The sequence below is a fragment of the Camellia sinensis genome, chromosome 2 (genome assembly GCF_055761805.1).
Source record: "Camellia sinensis isolate YWXY chromosome 2, ASM5576180v1, whole genome shotgun sequence".
In the NCBI taxonomy this organism is placed as follows: domain Eukaryota; kingdom Viridiplantae; phylum Streptophyta; class Magnoliopsida; order Ericales; family Theaceae; genus Camellia; species Camellia sinensis.
Genome location: NC_138962.1, coordinates 141,165,607 through 141,173,964, shown reverse-complemented (window position 1 = coordinate 141,173,964; position 8,358 = coordinate 141,165,607).

The window sequence follows — 8,358 nt, the reverse complement described above, 5'->3', positions numbered from 1 at the left end:
CCCACTGCCTGATTCCGGACACACAGCCCTTGCTCTACTGGGGATTAATTTGCATACAACCCATAAAACAGCATTCGGTTCATTCTGCACACAGCAATTCTCAAACAAACAGCCCAATCTGACAGGACGGACCTCAAAGATGGAACCGGTTGGAGTCGAAACACGTTCAAATGTAAAGAATGGCACAGCATTCTGAGCACAAATGATTTTTGAAATTGAATGAGGTTTTTTTTTTTTCAAACCGGGATATCGAGCCTACAACTGAACACAACAGGGAGGACTCAAATATAAAGGTACACGACCTAGACACACTCGGGAAAGACCTAAAACAAAGGTTGAGGTAAACAAAACCAAAGACACGACATACAGACGTGCTGACGAAGACGGGGGACCTCAGATCACGAGGAGCCAGTTTTTACCTGGGTATTGTTTCCCACCCTGCCTGATTTGTGATTCTCACATCACTCGACTCTCAAGCTCGGATTTTCTCTCAAAAACCTTTTCCTCACTTTTCTCTCGGCTTACACCTCTCTATTCTTCAGTCTCTCATTTTTCATCCCTCCCCGGGGTGATTGATGAATGAACAGGAAGTTACGGGTTCATGCCCAATGCCGTTAGCTCACGGTTATTTCTTCTGGCGGGCAGAGTGCTCTTCTGGCAAGTACGTCGATGACGGGGGAAAGACAGAACGCCTGACTCTACTGTGCCCCTAGTTCATCATTTTAACCATTTTTTCGTTTTTGCTTTCTACTAAAACAAATTTTGATCAAAATAAGAGTCGGATTAACGTACTTGTTCGATTTTTGATTTGAAAACCGTGCAAGTCAGACACGTAAGCGCTGAAAATTTTCCTTTTTGGGTCCAAGACAATGGTCCAGTTTTGGAAAAATGGAATAGTTTTCGAGAAAATAGTCAACCTTAGTAAAAAATTTCAAAAACTATTTTTCAAACAGTCAATGCTCAACGGGCATGGAACTTACTCTTTGAGATGCGCAACCTCTGATCGGAGGCAATGGAAAATTGCCCCTGGTTTGAAGGGGGTGGGAGGCAACGGAAAGTTGCCCCTAGTTTGAATGGCGTCTCACGACGGCTTGTGGCAACGGAAAGTTGCCCCTTGTTTGGATGGTGCCGCAGCAGTCCGCAGACAGTCTTCGTTGGCGATGGTCGAGCTCTTGGACACAGAGATGACGACGACAGTCACAACAAATATATGGACACAGTCACCTTGGAAGCATTGGCGACTGGACCTCGGGATGAAATCGAAACCATTGCATGGACTGAGACGCTATGAAAGCGTTGGGGGCTGGACTTCATGATGAAGTTGCCTACGTATCCCAAACATGGGAATCAAGCCTTACGTAGTTCCGGTTAAGGTACACTCGGGTATTTTAACCTTCACTTTTTTTTAGGCTCTCACTTTTGCCAAGGCGCCCGATGCGGGTTTTCGACCTTGCGAGCTTCTTTTCATTTCTTTTTTTTCTCTTCTTTTTTTTTCTTTTCATTTCTTTTCTTTTTTGTATTTTTTGCTTTTTTTTTTTTTGTATTTTTCTCTTGCTCTAACTTTTGCCCGGGTCGCCCTTCCGGGTTTTCGGCCCAGCGAGCCTCACAAAGGGTAAAAGCGTAGCAAATCCATGCCAAATGATTTTTTTGAAATTGAAGCCTCTCTATGTATAGGAGAACGGCTGTTGCAATGATTTGCGGAAGTATCCATCCCGGTTGCTCCACGAGCTTCTTCCGGCGAGATCTACTCCTTCTGATTCGGCTTTGGTGCCTCTTGCTTGAGGGCTGCTTCAAAACTGACCACACGGGCCTCCTCTGACAGTTGACTGTTGAATGTTCCGAATGAGTTCGAGGTTCAAGACAACAGGTCGAATCTTGGGGCTGAGAGCGATCCTAGGCTCCGCAATCTCAAGAGTGATTCCACACAGGTCTTCGCAGGGCCGCGTAAAACATTTATTATTGAAAGTTTTTAAGAAAGCGACAAATCGCTCGCGCCGAAGATAATGTGGAACCAATCTGGATCAGGCCAGGATCCTTCCTAGTACTCACGCCGACAAGCATGATTTTATTCATAAAAAGGCTTAGCACGCCTTTCTTTCTCTCAAAATGATCAAAATTTTGGCAAAACCCGAGGAATTCCTTCCTCTTCGTTTTCATCACCGCAGTGTTCAAAAAGTTTGTTTTTTGGAAAACTTAGGTTAATGCAATGAGCTTGGCGCGCAGGAGAGCAGGCAAGATGCACTGTCAGCCCAATCAAATTCTCTGGCACTTATGCTGAAAGCAAGCATGAAGTTGAGATAGCATCAGCTGTTTCAATCGGCTTTGTTGGTGCAACTGGCCCCTCGGCCGAAACAGACTCAAAACAAAAACAGATAATAATTATAAAACAAAATGGTGTTCGGGACAACAACCCCAGAATCACCTGGTATTATATACAATGGGGACTGACTCGATACGACCAGACAGACCCTCAAGCAAAAAAGACTGACTCAAGACAAAGAGACAGACTCAAAACAAAAGACTGACTCGATATCCAAGCCAGGATTTACAAAACTCGGTTTCACCGATGCTCAAAAATACGTGCCAGACGCTTCATCCAAAATATACCAAATGTTGCCCGCAGGCGGTTCACTTTACATACTCGCAGTATCTGAGCCCTCGAAATCCAACAACTGAGTGGTGACGGGCTTGCCTGAGGTGGGTGGTAGGATAACCTTGTTATCAATCAAATCCTGCACTTCATGACGAAGGCGGGAACATCCATCGGTACTGTGACCGGACTGTTGATGGTACGCGCAGTACAAGGTAGCATCATGAGTGGCGGGGAGATTCTTCGGGAGTGGCCGGGGCTCCAAAGGCTTAAGATGCCCATTCTTCGCCAATATTAGCAATGCCCTAGACAAAGGCATGTGGAGGTCGTGAAAGACCCTGCGCCCTCGGGGCAGGTACTTTGAGGTTTGAGGATTCTTGCCAGATGCGCTAGCGAAAGGGTCGGCTGGCACGGCCTTGGCTTTTTGGACCTTTCCCGGTACAGGGTTGGGAATGACAGGAATTGTCTGGGCATGACGGGGCCCATCCCGGTTTTCTGCCTGGCTTGAACTGCCTTTGATTGGAGCGGGGAAAGCATCATCTACAGCTTTGGTCACTATCGCAGATGTTTGTTGCTTGTTCATCCCTCTGACTTTCAGAGCCTCGACTGCCCACAGCAGTTGTTCAATAGGATCGACATCTACCTTTGCCTTGTCTTTTCCTTTGGCCTCAGCCTGATCAAGGGTCTGGGTCGGTGCCGGCATGTCGCGGCTGTAGCTGGAACCACCTCTGGCTGGCTAAGCTCTATTACAATCCGCCCCAGCAGCGGGGGTTCCTGTGGTATGAAATTCCCGACATACGGCGCCGCTGGCGGTGACGCTGACATCCCATAGGCCAGATCGGCCACGGACCTCTGGAGGTCTCCTAACATTCCCATCAATTCAAAGGTGGTGGGCTCACGAGCCTAATATAACTGGGGAGCCCAGACCGGGTGCACAACGGGCAACCTGGGCAGGTGTGACATACTGATGCTGGCCTCACTCTGCGGAGCGGTCCCCTGCTCCAATGCAGCCATCATAACCACAACTTCTTCTGAATTTTGTGCCGCCATAAATCCTACCTCAGCAAGGGGAGACACTAGCTATTCTGTATCAACTCTGTAACTCTCTGAACTGAAAGAAAAACAGACAGCATTTCAGCCCAAACTGATCAAACACGGGTGTAGCCAAACAACTGTACCCTACTGCTGATCACTGTTCCCAGATTTCTGTTCCCCAAAATACTGAATCTGATACCCGCGGATAACTGATTCCCACAACTGATACTGATACTGGTGTCTTCAGGTTTGATACTCAAACTTGCAAACTGACATGTACTTTCCCTGTAGAAATACATTCTAGAAGCACATAGCAAGTAAAGAGAACAAAAACACCCCTATGTTGGGATAGGGTTTCCCTGTCCTATTTTGTCAAGAGCTAGGGTTTCACTACGCACACAGCGGTTTCAAACAACCTAACATCGGGTGAGCAACCTGTCCTAACTTGGAATGATCACTATGGATTCCGAATATGCACTAGGTCGAATGGTCAAAAAGGGTGCCCCGGTAAACCGGGGTTTGTGTTCCCATGCTGTCAGAGCCCATAGCCGGTCAGCCTTATGGACATGCCTTGACAAGACAAGCCTCTGGCAAACCGTTCAGGAATGGCAGATGGCAAACACTGTGTTCCTAGGCGCACCAATGCACATGCAATGCAAAGAAACACATAAATGAAATCAAAATGGGATATCACGAGTTCGAGTCAAGCTCTCTAAAAATCCCCAGCAGAGTCGCCAGAAACTGTAACAAGCCCGCGGAGGGGGGGGGCCTCGCTGCTACAGTTCGGACTCGATTTGTGTCGCGGTTCTAAATCTGAACCAAAGAATCCAAATCTGGCAAATCGTTTTGAGAAACAGATTTTTGAAAAAGTAGTGCCAAACATGGACTGCTTTGCCAGATACAGAGTTGCCACCTAAATATTTTAAAATGGGAGAATTTAGGAAACCCTGACTTGGTGCCGAAGGCCACATGTCCGTCATCACCGGAGTTGTCTCGGCTCGGGAGCTTGGGTACGATCGGGGAAGGTCAGCTATGAGCACCCCCTTTCGCCCGGTCCGAAGACCGGCCTCTACTAACCGTGATATCCGTTTTTGAAAACGTTATGTGTTCTTAAACCAATTATTAGCCTAGAATTACTATGTTACGCGCGCAGCAAACAAGTATAGACTAGATTGCCTAATTTGGAAATAAGCATTGCATATCCGTTTGTTTTGGAAAATGTTTTGGATTTACTGCTCGCAAGTAGGCTAAAACACGGATTTCAATGAGTTCTTCCAACTCAAACAATCCAACCTTCACCCACAGGCATCCAAGCAATTTATAACACATAAGCATCTATCCACATGTTAAGCATGCTGTCATGGCAACATTCACACTCATGCGATATGCTAAAGCGGAAATACTTACATCGTACTCCGTGCCAAAACAAAGAACTCCTTAGCAAACATGCATGATCCAAGTCCATGTTAAGTGCCTAATGCATCGCATACAAAATGTTGCTAGAATAGGCTCGGCTATCCTAAACATGGCATGTGAGAATGCACAACTGTCACATATTCAGTTTGGAATTTGAAAATACAGATGCAGTTAGCGTGATGTACCGAGCCTAATGCATGCAATACAAATGCATGGATGCACACATGCATAGCATAAGGCATGCTAAATTAAACGTGTCCTAATCTACCATCGTAAGCAGGTAAATAAAAGGGAAGAAAGAAGTGAGGTTGGAAGACATACACACCACCCACACACATTTATTACAGATTTGCCCTCGCTCGGAGGGGCCGAATAAATATTACAAATTAATTAACTACGCAAGCTAATCAATATTACAAATTAATTAATTAATGAATTAAATAAATTAGATTAACTAAGAAAAGCAGATAAACCACCTCGGGAAACGCGCCGCCATGCGCAAGCTGCCTCTGTTTTCCTTCCTTCACTCCTCTGGAGGCTGTCAAAGCCTCAGGACTGCATCCTTAGACACTGGGGAGTGCCATCGGCTGAATGGAATCACCACCGGCACTGGTGTGTAGCCATCGGCACAAAATGAAGCTGTCGGCAGAGAAAATATTGCCGGCCGGCACCTTACACTGCCGGTCGGCAAAGAAAGCCTGCAGAACCTGCAACTCACAGCAACAGAGGGCAAGGCAAAGCATGGCAGCACAATTCAAGGCATGTATGCACCAACCATGTCCCTTATCATTGTAATGACTCAAAGGGGCATGTGCCTCGATTCTCGGACCACCAATCACGCATTCCCATGCATGATGGCCCAAAGAACCAAGTATGCAACTTTGGTTTCAAATGCAATGCAAACCAATCAAACAGCAAGGCCCTATTCCTATCACCAATTCAAGGAACAAGGCATGCATGCAAGATGCAATGCAACCTAGGCATACAAGCTAGGAATGCAACATGACATGGCAAGGCACTTATGCAAGCATGCAAGCATACATATGGCAATGCGAATAGATGGGAAGATGGACTTAAACATGAATTAGGCAACTCTAAAATAGGCCTAAAACAGTGGCCATAATGACCAAAACAAGAAGCCAAAAACACATGCACACATACACATGATGGAAGGCCTACACTTAGGCACAAATTAAACAACCCTCAAGCACACTTGAAAGGGACAAACATGAGCAAGTATCATGCAACATAAGTATTGAAATCACGTCATAAAATGATGCCAAATTATGCTAAACAAGACAAGCAAATGCATGCAAACATGGTCCAAGTGCTCAAAGCAAACCAATGGGGCATTGAACTACCCTTAGTAAGACCAAACATGGCATGAGTTTGTTGACCAAAAACAGAGTTTTGGGACATTAATACAAGGCCCAAGGACCACTTAGATGGTATCTAAATGACTCCAAAACAAAGGCATGCACAAACACCAAAACATGGAGCATTGCTACACAAGCTTCCAAAGCATTAAAGAGGCATGCAAGGCAATCAAACAAGCATGGAAATGGGACTGAAATGGCATGTAGGGTGGTCCCAAATCACCAAAACAATGTAAAGATGCCATGCTATACATGCACATACTCAAGGCCAACAAGCCCAAATACAAAGGAGCTATATCAAGCATGCCAAAATCAACCCAAACACTTATGGACAGACCTAGAACATGGCAAAATAAGCACATAATCTTCACAAGACTAAGCCTAAAACATGCTCCAACAAAGGCTAACAACCTAAGACATGTTAAGGCATAGCAAGGCATTACAAGGCAACTATGCTAAGCATGCATGGAGTACCAAAACCAACTTGAAATCATGTTATATTATGGATATATAAGCATGAAAAATAGCCTAAACATGTTCAACACACACTCAAGCATAATGCTCTCTCAAGAGGCCAAAATATGCCCTTTTCAAGGACAACAAGGAGAGGGGGTGGCCCCCTCCTTCTTGGGACTTCAAAGCATCATCTTCACCACTGAAATCCCTCAAGATTTCAGTGGTGAAGAGACCTCAACACCAAAATCCCGGAGCTAACACAAAATGGCTCAAAATGAGGCCTTTCAAGGCCTAAGGGTGGTCAACTACCCTCAAACAACAAAACACTCTTAATAAACAATAAAGAGGGCCTAAAAATAGAACTTTTTTATGTTATACAATAAGCACAAAAACAGCTCTAAGACAAGTAGAAAATCAATGCAAAAATGGGGAAAAATGAGACTAGGTTCTCACCCTTGTAGACCTCTTCACAAATGGTGCTCCAATGGCCTCCTTTAGCTTGGATCCTACACCAAAACTTCAAAACCAGTCCTTTAGAACCTCAAGAGCCAAAGGAAGGTGAAACACTAGGTGTTTGTGTGCAATTGTAAGACACAAAACACCTAGTGCACAAATGAGAGGGAAAGAGAGATAGAAAATGTATCTAACTCAAACCCTAGAACAAGAGCTCAACAATGGCTGTTTTTTGCTCTCAAAATATCTCTCTCTCTAACCTAAGTCCTCTTTTTTTGTTACAAGAGAGAGCCTCCCTCTATATGTCTTGTAAAGCTTACAAGACAAGCTTTACAAGAGGGAGATCCCTCCATACACGTGTATGGAGGGATGCAAAAGTAAGACAGCTGTCTAAAAATATCTGGAAAAGCAGATGAACAGCAATCGGCCAGCCAAAAATGCCATCTTGGCCAAAAAAAGTGCCGACCGGCACAAAATAGTGCTAACCGGCAACAAAAGGTGCCGGCCGGCAATAAATATTGCCGGTGGCAGCAAACACCAGCCGGTGGCCTCTAGCCACTGCCGGTGGTGGGTGGGGATGGTCAACAACCCCTACCCTGCCTCTCAAAGGCAAGATGCAAGTGTTCGGTGTGAAACCAAACACTAAACGGTCAAGTTCGGAGGTCCTGAGGCAAGGCGCGCGAGCCGAGACCTCCGGGAACTCCAAACGAACACAAACATGGATAATCACCGAGTGTTCAAACGGTGACGTCCAAGTCTTGAGGACGGTCAAAAATGGGGTGTCTACACAATGCATGAAATGCTCATGTACAGTTCTGTCCATCGCCAGAATGGTAATACTGACAACCAAATTGCCCATTATATTACCACCGGGTTCACCGGTATCCTCAAAGAATAGTGGAATAATGTTCTCACACCTGCACAACACATAGAGATATTACAATCTGTTAAGCAAGAAACTAATCCTTTGACTAATACCCCTCAATAGGTTGAGGATGCGGTTTATACCCTTTCTCAAACCATATTAATGCA